Source organism: Protopterus annectens, chromosome 10.part0 (genome assembly GCF_019279795.1).
Source record: "Protopterus annectens isolate FY-2018-M chromosome 10.part0, PAN1.0, whole genome shotgun sequence".
In the NCBI taxonomy this organism is placed as follows: domain Eukaryota; kingdom Metazoa; phylum Chordata; order Ceratodontiformes; family Protopteridae; genus Protopterus; species Protopterus annectens.
The window spans coordinates 314408067-314423598 of NC_056744.1; the positions used below are offsets into that span (position 1 = coordinate 314408067).

The following is a 15532-nucleotide window of genomic DNA, read 5'->3' on the forward strand; positions in this document are numbered from 1 at the left end:
TTCCTGCATATGTAAGCTGCATTCTCTTGTTGTAACAATACTTTGAATCTTGCAATTTAAATATGTACTTCTATTGTGTATTGGAGCTTTTCTCCTCGGGCCTCTACTGAAAACGGATATGTATCCAGTTAGACCAGCCCGGTTAACAAATGTAAAATAAATAAATATAAATAAATAAATAAGTTTGCTATAGAAAAGTTTTTCATTGTGGTTTCCTTGGTTGGAGTGTGTGGTGTGGACATCCAGAGTGATTAGTTTATGATCTGATCTAACCAGTGACTGGTTGACCTCTTGGTGTGGAACACCTGTCACCCATGTTGGTGATGACCAGGTCCAATATGTTTTCACCTCTGGTAGGGGAGATTACCAGCTGATCCAGGGCATTTGAGTTGATAAATTCCAGGAAGCGCTGAACCTGGGAGTTTGTACTTGAGTAGTTTTCCCAGTTAACGGTACGGTAATTGAAATCGCCCAATATCAGGATGTTTGGTAGGACCTTCATGTTTTCCAGTGTCTCCAGAAAGGCGGAGTGGTGGTCTTGGGTCATGGAGGGTGATCTGTAGCAGGCCACAATTTGCATTGCAGATTTGCCTGATGTTAGTTGCAACACGTGGATGATCTTGGAGGTATCACGCTGCGTCACTAATCTTATGGATGATCTCTGAGGTAGTATGCTGCGCCACTAACCTGGAGGTGTTGGTATCCTTGATAAATTATGGATATACCCCCTCCCTTTGTGTTTCGGTCCATGTTCTGTGGCCGAAATGTGTGGTATGAGTTGTAGCCTGGTAGTGTTGGGGTGCTCTGTGGAGCCTTGAACCAGGTTTCAGTTAATGCACAGGTTGTCAACGTTCTCCATACTGAGGAGTGCTTCGAGCATGTGCATTTTGAGATTTAAACTCCTGGCGTTGAGTAGCATAGCCCTCATTTTTTTATTTGTGCTGTTTACGGAGGTGGATTTGACTTTTGAGCCTTGCCTAAAAAAGGCACTATGGGGGCAGCAAGAGCCTTGGCCAGTATTCGAAAGCCTAGGGGTGACAGGCTGGCAGACACCGGATCCCCTTTGAATGTCACCAGAAGCTTAGCCAATTGTTGAAATTGATCATTTTTTTCCTTTATACTCCGGTATCATTCTTGGTTGAGGGCGGGATGCTACTCAAGGTCAGGGTCATACCCGCTTGGGCTACATGATCAGAGAGCTCTTCCATGTCTCTTTTCATGTAGTCCAGGGAGGTATGTCTCTGGTCATTTACACCAACATGATCAATGACATTCATATTTTTACTTGTTCTGGAGTGACCTCAGTGCTTGTGTTATTTGGCGGATTCTGGCTCCCAACAGGCAGATAACAGTAACCTTCTTGTCCAACCTGCAACCAGTTGCACCAGAACTTCTCACAGCCAAGCATGGAAAGTGGATGCTCTGTCCTTTACATGGGAAAACCTCTCATTCTGCACCTTTGTCCCTCTGCCCCTCCTGTCGAAGGTTCTATTAAAGATCAAACAGGACAATCCTGATTGCACCAGACTGGGCACGCCAGCACTGGTACCCACCTTTGTGCAGTCTGACACTGCTGCCATCTTGGCACCTGCCTCAGACCCCCCCCCCCCACTGTCCCAGCAGAGGGGCCAGATTTTGCTTCCTACATTATAGAGATACTGTTCTTGGAGCCAGTTTCGAGGAATGGACACGAAGATGTTTGAGTGTATTCACTGTTGCAGTCCTGGTTACCCTCCCTCCAGCTCCCTGACTTCTCTTCACTTCTACCTATCCTTTTTGTTTGGCATACCTTATATCATTGATATTTGCTTTTTGCTGGGGGTGTTCCACATCATGTAATTGTTTCCTGTTTAGGGGGCTCCTGACATCTGGGGCAAGAAAAACTGATGTAATGGCATCTGCTGCATGTTTTATACCGATGACGTCCTGACGTCATGGAAGAGGCGACAGCATCCGACACAGAAATCCCAAGACTCTGGTATTCAGGCCGACTGAGGGCTACCTGCAGGCAGATAACCCAAATGTGATGACTGCAACAGTGAATACACTCAACATCTACATTTATGGTAAGTACACAGCTGTACTTTTTTCAATATCAAGCTTCTGCAGATGACATCTGTGCAGCAGCTACTTAAGGTTCCCCTCTCACCTTTATTACATATTACAAATTGAACTTCGTCTCCAGTGGAAGAGCATCCTTTGGATCAGCAGTGCTCGGATATGTCCTTCCTTGAGTCCGCCCAAGATCTAGTTAGCCGGGGATTCTGTCGCATTGATCAAGGGTAAAATGAAGATGAACAACTTCAGGTAAAGAAGTTATGTACTTACCATAATGTTCCATCTAAGTTGTCCATCTTCATTTATCCTAGACTTCCCTCCCTGTTTCTCCTGGCCATAATAAAGCCTTTTGGTGGAACAGATGAGACGCATTCCTCCTTATTTCGCTACTTTCGTATAGCAGGCATGGTTTCATCAGGCTTCCTCTCCTTATGTCTGTTTATCTGTAATCTCAGTCTGGGGAAACTGGGAGAGCTGCATTGTGGGTATGGTTGAAGCTCAAGAGTTCTTTGGCCTGAACGCGAGCTGTGGAAATGGCCAAAATGGTTCTGATGTTTGGAGCTGAACCCCATTGGTCAGGGTAAATGAAGATGGATAACTCAGATGGAATGTTATGGTGAGCACATAACTAATTTTTTTATGTGCCCTTCTCACTATTGCAGTATTCCTCACTAAAGTGATCCCCTGACAGGGGTAGCCTGATGTCCAGACAGTATACCTAAGCTTTAGGCTGTTATAGGGATGTCTCAATTGTGCTCCCCACTCATGACGTAGGGCAATAGATGTGACATATGGACATGCATACCTCAGAACTTAACAGCCCCAGGAGGAATAACAGTCCAAGGGAAAAAGAAGAGCATGTGAATCCAGAAAGGATAAAGGCAGACGAGAATGGGGGAGGAAGAAAGGAGTGAATATTGCAAGAATGAAAAGAGGGACATCTGCTGTTCAGGTAAGGTTTTACACAACTGTACTATGTCCTTCCAGATCACTGTTGCAGTATAAATCACTAAAGGGAGAGTAAAAAAGCTCAAGAGGAATGTTGGGAGGAGAAAATGCCCTGAAGAACCCTCTGAAAAACCATGCAGGATAGCTCTGGCAACACCAGCTCTTGCCGTCCAGTTTGTAATACTTAAAGTATGGGTAGAGGACCTAGTAGCAACCTCAAGGATGGAACTGGTATTCAAGTTTGTGAAAAAATCACCAGTGGAAGCAGCAGCCCTGGTAGAATGAGAAATCCCAGAAGAAATGGTCTATTTATAAACTACCAAACCAACAGGAAAATGATTGTGGGACCTGAGTATTCGAGCTCCTATGCAGAGGAGGAAAAATTTCCACGAATAAAATACCCTAGCGAAGCCAAGAATAAATGGATGACCAGGTAGGCTGCCTTAATAAAGGTACGGTGGGATGTCGGTGAAAAAGCTGGGCTACCGGTGTAAAGCCTTGAGAAAGGCTGTGCGTACCCGAGCACTTGTGGTTGAAGGCTGAATAAAGCCTTTAGAAAGGCTTCGTATACAGGTCGCAGTTCCGGCTGGTCAGGTTGCCTGCTGAGAGGAACCCCGCTAGTGTGACCGCTAGAAATCAAAGATGAAACACACAGAAAAAACAGGCAAAACAATGTAAATGTGGCTCGGCTAAGGAGCTCTGCTCTCCGTGGTGGCAAAAAATCAACGTAGTCGAAGTTCAGATTCTAGAAGGTCGTACTTTATTGAAGTAAAAAGTACCAGAAGTACAGTCACCATCGAAGCGTAGTTCCTTAATGGAAAGAGTGATCCTGAGGATTTCCTTTTATAAGAGTACCTGGGGGTGTGTCAGTGGGAGCCAATCAAGTGTGGGTGAAAAAACCTTTATTGTGATTGGGCACTTCTGGTACTTTTTACTTCAGTAAAGTACGACCACCTAGAATCTGAACTTCGAGTACGTTTATTTTTTGCCACCACGGAGAGCAGAGCTGTTTAGCCGAGCCACATTTACATTGTTTTGCCTGTTTTTTTCTGTGTGTTTCATCTTTGATTTCTAGCTGTTACACTAGCGATTCCTCTCAGCAGGCGACCTGACCAGCCAGAACTGCGACCTGTATACGAAGCCTTTCTAAAGGCTTTACTCAGCCTTCAACCACAAGCGCTCGGGTACGCACAGCCTTTATTAAGGCAGCCTTACCTGGTCATCCATTTATTCTTGGCTTCCCTAGGGTATTTTATTCGTAAACTACCAAACCAAGGTATCTAGGTTCAAACACAGGTTAAAACTGCATTGTCCAGGGCCAAGAATACGGTTTCCATGGGACCCGATAATATATATGGTTGTGTTCTGCATGAACTACAAAGCGAACTGACACCACATCTATGTGCCCTACTCAGTCACAGCCTCGCCTCAGGCTTTGTCCCTACAGAATGGCACACTGCTACAGTCATCCCTCTCCGTAAAGGGGGAGTGACTACAAACTCTGGGAGTTATCGCCCCATTACCCTGACGAGTCTGATATGTAAAGCTATGAAGTGCATCATCATGGACTTGGATTAACAAAGATATAGGAAATCTCCAAACTCTCTAGACTCCATTCAGTTTGGCTTTCTGAAAGGGAGAATCATGCCTGCTCAAACCAGATTGACTTCTTTGAGTCAGTCACCAGGGCTGTGGATGAAGGTAAGGCAAGTGCATACAGCCTACCTTGATCTGGCCAAGGCCTTTGATACAATTCCTCCCTTGGGAATTATTGATAAACTCACCAAACTAGGCATTAACTCCTATATCACTAGGTGGGTTGCAAATTGGCTCACAGAACATACATTGTGAAAGTAGCGGACTCCAAATCAGACTGCTGACCAGTCATGAGTGGAGTCCCACAGGCATCAGTCCTGGATCCGCTCCTGCTCGGCATCTACTTCTCAGATGTCAAGGCCAACGCAGAGACTCTGGCTGACCAAGTTCGCAGACGACTGCAAGTTGGGAGCCATTATTAACTCCCCAAGTGATACAAACATCTTAGAGAGGCCTCACTGAGACCAATGACTGGTGTAGAAACCGGCCTTAAGCATAACGCCAAAAAATGTCATCCTCCCCTTTATTAAAAACTCATTTCCCACTAATGACCACATCGATGGGAGCCCACTGAACACTGGAGGTGTTATAAGAGATCTGAGGACACAGCTTGTCAGCAGCCTCTCTTTCGACCACCACATTCCCATTGTGGTCAGAAAGTCCTATGTGGCACATCTCATTACCAAGGGTGTTACATCCAGAAAAAAAGAGGTCATAGTCCCTCTACTCTTCTCTCATTAGAACAGTCATAGAATATAATGCCCTATTTAGCATGTACCTCACTAGACACTTGCAACAGCTGGAGAGGCCGCAGAAGTACCTCACGAAGAGGATCCTAGGCTTTAAACACATGTCCTACACAGACAGACTCAAAAGACTCCAGCTATTCTCTGGCTTATATCGCCTACTTAGATGTGATCTCTACTCTACTTACAAAGCCAGTTCTGACCCAGCTCTGTTAGAAATGCTGCATGTAAAGAAATCTCAATCCCTCCACACTGCATGCTCCAGAGACCTCATCCTCATTACCACAATCAACAGAGCATGCTGGAGGGACAGGTTCTTCACTCAGAGACTGCCTATGCTCTGGAATAGACTTTCCCATACATGTCAAGCAGAGCACCTTGCTGTCTTAGAGAAATCTCAATGAGTGGATGAGTACTAGAAAGTTCACCCTGGGGATCACTGCAGTGGCTCTACTTGATAGAGGCACTGAGAACTAATGTCAGGCGGCACAATGCCAGGCATTCTATGGGCTAGGCTTGTAAAGGCTCCAGGGCCATTAGCCTAGTACACACCTATGAACCTATAAAAGAAACAAAAAGTTCCTCAGACTTGTGAATGGCTTTAGTATTTTCCAAGTAATACCTGAGCTGTCTGTAAATCCAGGGTGTGAAAAACTTTCTGACTTGCAGACTGCAGAGAGGGGAATAAAGTAGGCAAATGAACAGCTCGATTAAGAGACAACTAATCACCTCTGGCAGAAAACAAGGATTAGTATGGAGAGAGACCCTGTTCCTGTGAATAAAACAAAACGGGAACAACAGCCATAAGGTCCTGAAGCTCAGACACCCTTCTAGCTGAGGTAAGGGCCAAAAGAACAGTCTTCCAAGAGCAATGTTGCAAGGAAGCAAAAACTGAAGGCTCAAAAGGAGCCTGAGCCGATTTCTCAAGAAGAAAATTAGGGTCCCAGGAAGGAGAAATAGGCTTCCTGGGAGGCCTAATATGAGGCACTCCTTTTAGAAACTGACTTGAAACCTGGAGGCTAAGGCAGGATACAAAGACACAAGCAGAAATAGCTAAAAGGTGAACTTTAACAGAAGGATTAATCAACCCAGCATGGAGAAATTCACACAAATAAGAAAGAACCAGAGGAACCAACACAGAAAAAGGGATCCTGGTTACGAGCAAGGCACTGGATAGAAAATCTTTAATTTGGATGAGTAAGATTTCCCGGCAGTGGGTTTCCTGGCCTCCTGCAGAACCTGGAGAAAATCCTCAGAAAAAAGTGCCTTAAAGGGTCAAGAACCCTGTCACAGTGTCGATTGAAGAGTTGAAAAGTGAGGAAGGATGAGAGACCCAGATACACCCTGTAAGGTAACTTGTGGTGATTGCCCTTGGCTAGGTGCAAAAGAAGAGGAAGCCAATGCTGTCTGGACCAAAAGGGAGTCACTAACAAGATTTTTGGAGATTCCTGTTCTGTCTTGAACATGTCTCTTGGCATGAGAGGAATGGGAGGGAAGGCATAAAGAAACATCCACTTCTAAGTGAAAGATAGGGTGTCCACCTTCCATGCCAGAGAACTGGGAGCTCTGGTGCAAAAGAGCTGAGGAGAAGCAAAAAGATATACAAGGAGTACCCCACTGATGAAGAATGTCCAGAAACGCATCTCTCTGAAGCATCCACTTGTGAGTCTGTGTTATGGACATGCTCAGAGTCTGCCACTGTATTCTGTTCTGAAGGAATATAAACCGCCTTAAGTGTGACCTGATTGAAAGCTAGATCCCAAACCTGAAGAGCTAGTATGAATAGGCAGTAAGACCAAGTCCCCCCTTGCTTGTTGATGTACCACATCACGTTTGTATTGTCTGTGAAGACCTTGAGAGGCTCTTTGATAATCAGGGAATAGAAGACTGAATGAGGGGCAAGGGTGAGTGCTCTCATCTTTTTGATATTGATATGGTGTCACTCTGAAGAACTAACCAAAGGCACTGAACCTTCAAAGGGCCAGAAGCTACCCACCCCACATCTAGGGCATTTGAAAACAGTTCCTGAGAGAGGATTTGAGGAGCTGGAAAGGAAGCCCTAGGTTGGGAGGCAGCTGATGAGTCCACCACTAAAGCTGTAGCTTGAGGCATGGAAGACGAGGAACTAGAAAATCCAGTGGCTAAGAATGTTGAAGCCAGATTGACGTCAGCAACTACTGAAGCTTTTTCATATGGAACCTGGCTGGAGGAAGCCTAGGGATAGTGGATGCCATACAGCCCAGGGTCCAAAGATGCTCCCTGGCCAAAATTAAGACCAGAGGTAGAAGGGAATGAAAATAAGGATTTAGAGCCATGGGAGGTGGCAGGGGATGTCAGCATAAGAATGCTGTGGTGTCTGCAACCTAGAAAAACATGATCCTGAGAAGGAATCGGGAAGGATTTTTGGAAATTTACTGTAAACCCTAGGCTTTGCAAGAAGCAAATAGCATAATGAAGGTGCTGGAGCAGGGTTCCTAGAGAAAAAGCCTGAATGAGAAGATTGTCCAAGTAGGGAAAAATTTAAATCTACCTCTTTCTGTTGAAGGAAATTACAGGAGTGAGGCATTTTGTGAAGGCCCTTGGGGGCAGTATAGAGCACTAAGGGCAACGAAGACAACTGAAAATGCAAGGAAGAAGCTAACGCAAAAACGTCCTGAAATGGGGATGAATAGGGATGTAAAGATAAGCAACTTTGAGATCGAGAAAGACTAAAAGCCTGAGGAAAAAGAAGAAACACAATCTGGAGAGAGAATATTCGAAAGGAAGGGACCTTCAGAAAGGTGTTGAGCTGGGAAAGATGCAGGATGGGCCTCCAGGTGCCGCCTTTCCTGTGTACCAGGAACATCCCGGAATTAAACTCCTCCCCCTTTTGAAGACCAGAAACTGCTTGGATAGTTCCTTGAGACAAAAAACTGAAGCACATCTGGAAAAAAAAAGGCATCTGTTCTTGAGGAGGTTAAGGAATGTCCTGTAAAGGAAGAATGGATTTCCGCATAGTGAAATACCGCTGACGAATTATGGAGAAAACTAAAGAATCTTGAGTGATCCTTAACCAACTGTGAAAAGACAGGGAAAGATGAAGAGATAAAGGAATCTGAGTTAGGATGGGGGGAGGGGGCCGATAGACAAAACCTGACTTGTCTGGAAAAGGTTTCTTACTAGTAAGAGTCTGAGTAGACTTAGCTCCTAGAACTCTTCTTACCCTTGGGAAGAGAATGCGATCATCTATTGGCAAAGGCAGGCTTGGAAGGATAGATGCCCTTCTATTCATATGCTGCAGTATTCATAACATGGAGTCCACCTCGAGCTGACTTGTGTGTCTGACCAGTATACTAAATTTTAAATGCTACTGTAAGGTACGTGTGATGCCGCACATCAGTTAGCATACATCGGCCATAAGAGATGTCAGCACATACCTACCTCAGAACTTTTCTGCTGCCTGTCCAATTGCCAGCTCCAGTTGTCGCTTGCCAGAGAAGTCACATTTGTGCTTCAGATAAGTACCCTTTTGGGGTATTTTCTTGATTCTTTGGCTATGGTGTTTTTTGTAGTGCGTACGTGTCAGTGTGGAAAACGTATTTCACATAAAGACTCCCATGAGCTTGCTTGTTTTGTCTAGGCCCAGATCACGATCACACCTCCTGCACTATCTGTAAGGCCTTTATTCCAAAAACCCTCCATAGCCCTCTAGCTCCCCTTAGGTTATACTTGGAAAACTGGCACATTTAGCGCTCAGCTCGCGATATGGAACTGATGTCAGGCCCTTCAGAAGAGCTGTAACTCAAGAAGGCCAAGAAGCCTTGGCCTGACTCAACTGCTGCTCCCTCTATTTCAGGCGTTCCTCCCAAAACCGATGAAGGCGTGGAGGCTGCTTCGGAATCTGTAGAGCCGCCTTTGGGTACCATTGTGGCAGCATTTGCAGGCATGTCCCAGAGGGATTGGCTGTCATTCGAGTTGGGCGCCGGAGGGTGGGGGGGCACGGCTGGTAATCTCTGAAGGCATGCGTGGCTTCACTCAGATTGTTGTGCATTAAGATGTTCCTACAGACACAGTGGAATGCTGGCTGACGTCAGGCCCATTAACCTTTCAACTCCTGAGGCTCCAAAGAAGAAACTTAAAAGCTAAACATGTTTCTCCAGTTCATCAGGACCAGGCGCCCAGTCTAACTCCTGCCAGGCAGGCCTTTAACCAAGGCCTCTTTAATGCCTTTGTTGGCCCTCTGCCCCTTCTGTTCCTTCACCATCCCTTTCTGCTTCTACCCCCTTGAAGAGGCCTTTAGAGGGCATCTCTTCTGAGGAGGGGGATGCATCAGGAGATGAGTCTCTGGCTTACTTTACTCAAATTGCTTCTCCTCTGGGATATGCCTCCCCAGAGGAGGAATCTAATGGTATGGATTCCCCTGAGGAGGATATTTCCTGTGGGGACACCATCTTGAAGATGAAGGGCTTTAAATAGGATTTCTGCCAGGTCACTGAGATACAGAAGAGGTACTATGACCTCCTTCACGTGAAATCCCCTAATCCATCAGCCATTTCTCATGTCCTGCCAGCCTTCCTTGGATGCCTTCACTGCAGCTTCCAAGTGCTCAGATTCCCAGCCTGCAGCACCCAAACATCCAGGCAGATTTTGCAAGGTGCCTGAGGATGCTCTGCTGACCCAGCTACTATTTCATTGGCAGCAGATAAAGATTCTAAGCTTTTGCCTTCCACCTCTCTGCTCCCCTCTGATAAGGAGAGCAAGGTCATGGAGAAACTGGGGAAAAAGTGTATACATCTGTAACCTTGGCCTTCACTGCAGTGAACTATCAGACGCACATGGCCAAGTGTTCACTGGCTGTTCCAGCAGATGCAGTGAAACTCCTGTCAGAGCTCCCAGATTCCCCCACCAAAGCCAAGCTCTCAACCATTCTTAATTCCTCCTCCCAGGCACTCTAAACACAGTTATGATGCTGTGGAACACTTGGCTAGGGCTGCAGCTATTTTTAAAACTCTTCAGGAAGGGGGTAAGGAACTCCAGGATTAAATACCCATTTTTGTCTCTCCTGTTCCTCGCTTCCAGAGAAACTACCCAGCCAGAACCACCTTCGTAAGGAAGGCTACTAAATCTCTCCCATCCAAAGGTAAGAAGGATTCTAGGAGACAGGTTCCTTCTAAGCCTACTTCCTCCACACATTCTCATTAACTGCTTTTTCAGGTCAAACCTGATAGTCTGAGACTACCAGCCCCTAGATCCATCTACCTCCTGTCTGTTCGCCCTCTTTCCCACTCAGCTTGGAAACAGATGTCCCAGGACTCTTGGGCCCTTTCTATCATCAGTCAAGGCTATTTCATGGTATGAGAAATTCCTCCTCCTTTCAAGGGCATCCCACAACCTCCACAGGACCATTTGGAATACTTCCTTCTAGTCCTCTCCTCTCTTCTTTCTCGGGGCACTATCCAGGAGGTACCACTCTGTCATAGGTGAAAAAGATTTTACACCAGGATGTTTCTGGTCCCAATAAGAGAGGGCCATTCTGGACCTTTCTGAAAGTCCCCAACTTTCTCATGCTGACTCTACCTACTCTTCCACTTTTCCTTCCCCAGGCCTTCATGGTGTCATTGGACATAAAGGATGCCTATCTTTACATCCCTATTCACCAACAGTTCAAGAGATTTCTTCGCTTTTCTGTTGCTTCCTCTCATTTTCAGTTCTGTGCTTTGCCCTTTGGTCTATCTATGGCACCGAGGGTATTCACAGAATGTTTAGCCCCTGTCATAGCCTACTGCATGCTACAGGGCATACAGATATTTCCATATTTAGATGACCTGCTTCTCCAGGCATCATCTGCAGACACCCTCCTATACAATCTTTCCTGCAGTGTCCCTTCTGAAATGGCTAGGATTTGCTATCAACCTTCAAAAGTCTTCCCTGATCCCTTCCCAGGATCATGTCTTTCTGGGGTGCAGGATTCTAACAAGAAGAATGATAGCTTGTTTACCCTCTGAAAAGATCCTGTGTCTCGCCTCCTATTTCCAGGACCTACTATCTCTTCGGTCTTTGACTGCCAAGGAGTTCCTGTGCCTCCTGGGGTTCATGGCCTCAGCTATTCCAATGCTTCCCTTTGCCAGACTACATATGAGGAAATTTCAGTGGTTCCTGCGAATGGTTTGGAAGCAACATTCTCTTCTGGAATTTGTTGTTACCCTCCTGCCCTGTTTGATAAAGGAGTTGAGTGGTGGATTCTCCAGGTGTCCAGAAATCCAGATCTACCCATTCACCGTCTTCCACCCACCCAGAATCTGTACACGGATGCATCAGACACAGGCTGGGGTGCAACTCTGGAAAACTGGAAGATCAGGGATGTGTGGTCCCTGCCTCATGCAAAGGAGCACATCAACATAAAGGAAATGAGAGCTTTGATCTTTGCCCTCAAAATCTTCAAGTCCAGGATTTCACCAGGGGTACTAAGGTGGTTCACAGACAATACCACAGTCCTCTGGCACATCAACAGGCAAGGAGGGGGACAAAGTCCTATATCACCTGCAGACTAGCATTATATAGCTGGGAGCTAGCCCAGCAAAGTCAGGTTTCTTTTCAGGCTTTTTACATTCCCTCAGCTCAGAATGTGATGGCAGACTCTCTAAGCAGGTCCGTGACTCAATCCCACAAGTGGATTTAAAACTGGGATATGTCTGGATCTGGTCCATTGTTGGGTTACACCTCCGATAGATCTTTTTGCCTCCCCCATAAACTGACAGCTTCCCAAGTATTATGCCAGGATACCACATCCTAGGGTATGGAAGGGGATGTTTCTGTATGCATTCTCCCTCTTCCCACTTATCAAGAAGGTCTTGCTGAAAATTCAGCGGGAACAGCCAAAAATCTTGCTGGTGACCCCTTTTAGCCAAGATAGCATTGGTTCCCCCTCCTCCTACATTTAGTCAAGGGCAATCACCACAAGTTTCCCCCACAAGATGGACCTACTCACACAGGACAACTCTAGTGCATCCACAGATGTCGACCCTAAATTTGACGGTGCGGGTGATGGAGCTTTAATTCACTTCAGACACCTTTATACTGAGGACAATACTATAAGTTCTGCAGGAGGCCAGACAACCCACTACTAGGAAATCCTTTGTCTCCAAATGGAGGTTTTCCATCTGCTGTCTCAAACACAACCGCTGTCAGTGGAGGTTGCAGTGGTTTTGTCTTACCTGTTTGAATTGAGGCTTGTCTTATTCTTCAGTCAAGGCAAATCTTTGTCATCTCTGCATATTTACAGATTTATCTTCCTTTTGCTTCCGGGTTGGAAGTCAGACTTTTCCTAAAAGGTGTCCTTCACATTAGACCGCCAAGGAAACCAGTGCCGCCTCCTTGGGATATCAATTTTGTTTTGGAGAAATGTACCCTTGCCCCCTTTGAACCAGCAGTGACATCTTCCCTGCAGCATTGTACATGGAAAGCAGTTCTTCTAGTGGCTATTACCTCTGCCAGAAGGGTCTCTGATCTGTTAGCCCTTATGCCCTCCTCTCCCTTCACAGTGTTTCATAGGAGATGGGGTTTGTCTTTGAACTAACCCATCCTGTATGCCCAAGGTGGTTAATGAGTTATCCCTGAATCAGGCTATCAATCTCCCTTTTTCCCCTCCTCCCAATCCTCCGCTGAGAGGATTCTTCACACCTAGGACGTACATAGACAACTCGGATACTACTTTAGCATACAGCCTCTCCGTAAGTCTGAGAGATTGTCTCCTATCCCCAAGGGCCCTGTGCCAACCTGTTTCCAAACACACTCATTTCTTCCTGGATTTCTAAAACCATTTCATGTGAAGTTGTTCTATCTCGCCGTTCATTGTTACAGATGGGTTCGGAGCCAATCCTCTGCTCCGAGTCGGCCTACTACAAAGCTTGAGGTCTTCAGATAGTTCGAGGCCATGTCCCTATCCCATGATGCACCTAGAGTTACCTCAGATCTAGTTTGCCGCTGAAACATATAAGAGGTTCTCGCTAGCTCGGGCCAGTAAAAACCTTATTTTTCAACTAATTTCAAATTTATTGTTAATTTCTTCTAAATTATAGTTTTTAGATACTTAGATAAGCTCTTACCACTTTACTGTGTAGTTTCCCTTCCCTTGGTGTGCCTCTTTCATATATAACTATTTGGCCTCGTTTTCTTAGGCCTAGTTTAGATTATAGTGTTTAAATAGTGACCTTTCTGTCAAAGTATTCCTTTGTACTAGTTTAGTTTTAAGTGCGTGTGCTTAGATAGTGACCTTTTTTCTCAGTTTTAAAATAATTAGAGCTAAAGTTTATATTTAGTGTTAAACAGTAGTTTTTAGTATTGTTTGCATTTAGATAGTGACTTTGTCACAACTTTATTTCTAAAATAAAATCCAAAAAAAAAAAAAAAAAAAAATCCAAAGAAATGCTCACGTGTTATTCCACTTCCCACAAAATGTACTGTTGCTAAGAAGAAAAAAGAAAATGTGTGGGAAGCAATGTGCAGAGTAGGTTTTAAATCCCAAGTAGTTCACTATAAAGTTCCAAATACAATACGAATCAGGTTCAGATGTCTCCTCAATGTAAAGAGCCTATGCAGGCAATTGCTGACACCCAAAACCAGCGGGTGTGTTCCTCTTCCTAGTAGTTCAGCCACAAACTCTTGTTAGTGCAACTCCACAAAACTATAGCTTGTCATGCACAATCAAGTAAATACAAGCATTAAGCGGAGGTTATAAATATTTATTAAATAAAAACGGCAAGCGACCCGCTGGTTTTGGGTGTCAGCAATTGCCTGCATAGGCTCTTTACATTGAGGAGACATCTGAACCTGATTCATATTGTATTTGGAACTTTATAGTGAACTACTTGGGATTTAAAACCTACTCTGCACATTGCTTCCCACACATTTTCTTTTTTCTTCTTAACAACTTTATTTCTATTTATCTTCTGCTTAGATAAATAGTTGTGTGTGACCTTTTAGCCCATTGATTTTGTAGGGCTTGTGCCATTTATATTTAGCCTGTATTTTAGGAAGGCTTGTTATTTAATTGTTGGGTGTGTGTATTTTTTTTTTTACAGCACCCTAATAACATTGTGCTTGTTGAAATGGCTGATAAGGACAAACACCCTAAGTCAGGGTTTAAAAAATGCCCTAAGTTTGGGCAGAAAATGTCTGTCACTGACAGTCATGTAAACTGCGTTTATTGTTTAGGAGCTTTACATCTCCAAGAAAGCTGCTCCATATGCCATTCCTTCTCTTCCAGGGTTCTCCAGGAGAGAAAGAGGAAACTTATTGACGGGGGTTTATTGAAACCTTCTTTCCAGGAGGTGTTGAGCGACCAAGATGGATCCAGTAAGACCTCAGTCTTCCAAGACTTCTACATGCTATAAATAGGACGTGCTGGAGGGATAGATTTATCACCCAGAGACTCCCCATGCTGTGGAATAAAATCCCGGTCCATGTGAGGCAGAGCACCTCGCTGGCTCTGTTAAAGAGAAATCTTGACCGGTGGATGGGAGATCGTAGGTTTACCCCGGGAATCATCTCTGTGTCACTGCTGGACAGAGGCACAACAAACTAATGTGCACATTATTTCTAACATAAGGGGTGGCGTAAGCCACATAACTTTGGGCTAGGCTTATAAATGCCTTAGGGCAAATAGCCTAGTATAAACCTATGAACATCTGAATCAAAAAAATTTAAAAAGTCTTCGACATCGGCTCCGCAGACCCCAGAGCCGACTGTTTTATCTTTTCAGAGCTAGTCCCAGTTTTGGAACCAGTATCCGAAATACCAAAATCTCCACTTTTACAGTCGGTACCACCTTCGATACATTCATCTCGGTCTTCCATTAGCCTTTCTGATTTGGATGTGGATCGTGTGGTGTAGAAGCTTTTACAGGCACCGGCCTTTGCTAAATTCTTATCAGCTCCAACCCAAGCGGCTTCGGAGCCAGACCATTTTACCAGCTACTTCTGTTCCTCCTCTGAGCCATTCCGATCCTTCGGAGCTGGACGAGTCGGACTTGCTGATCATGGAGCCTTTTGAGCCGATGCCTGCTCCAATGTCTTTGGCTCCGTTTACTCTGTCATCCTCGGCGCCGATCGAGGAATCTAGGAGTCCGACACTCTGGTCGAATCCGGGGAGGATAGTCGGACTGACTTGTCTGTTCCGACACTGCCTCTCGGGGCTTCGGCTCGGAT

The 15532-nt window shown here is 45.2% G+C and overlaps 1 protein-coding gene across 1 annotated transcript in view; it reads left to right on the forward strand.

The window, feature by feature from the left end:
- Positions 1 to 15532, forward strand: part of LOC122814137 (testicular spindle-associated protein SHCBP1L-like) — a 1630938-nt gene that overhangs the window by 357878 nt on the left and 1257528 nt on the right. The window lies entirely within an intron of this gene.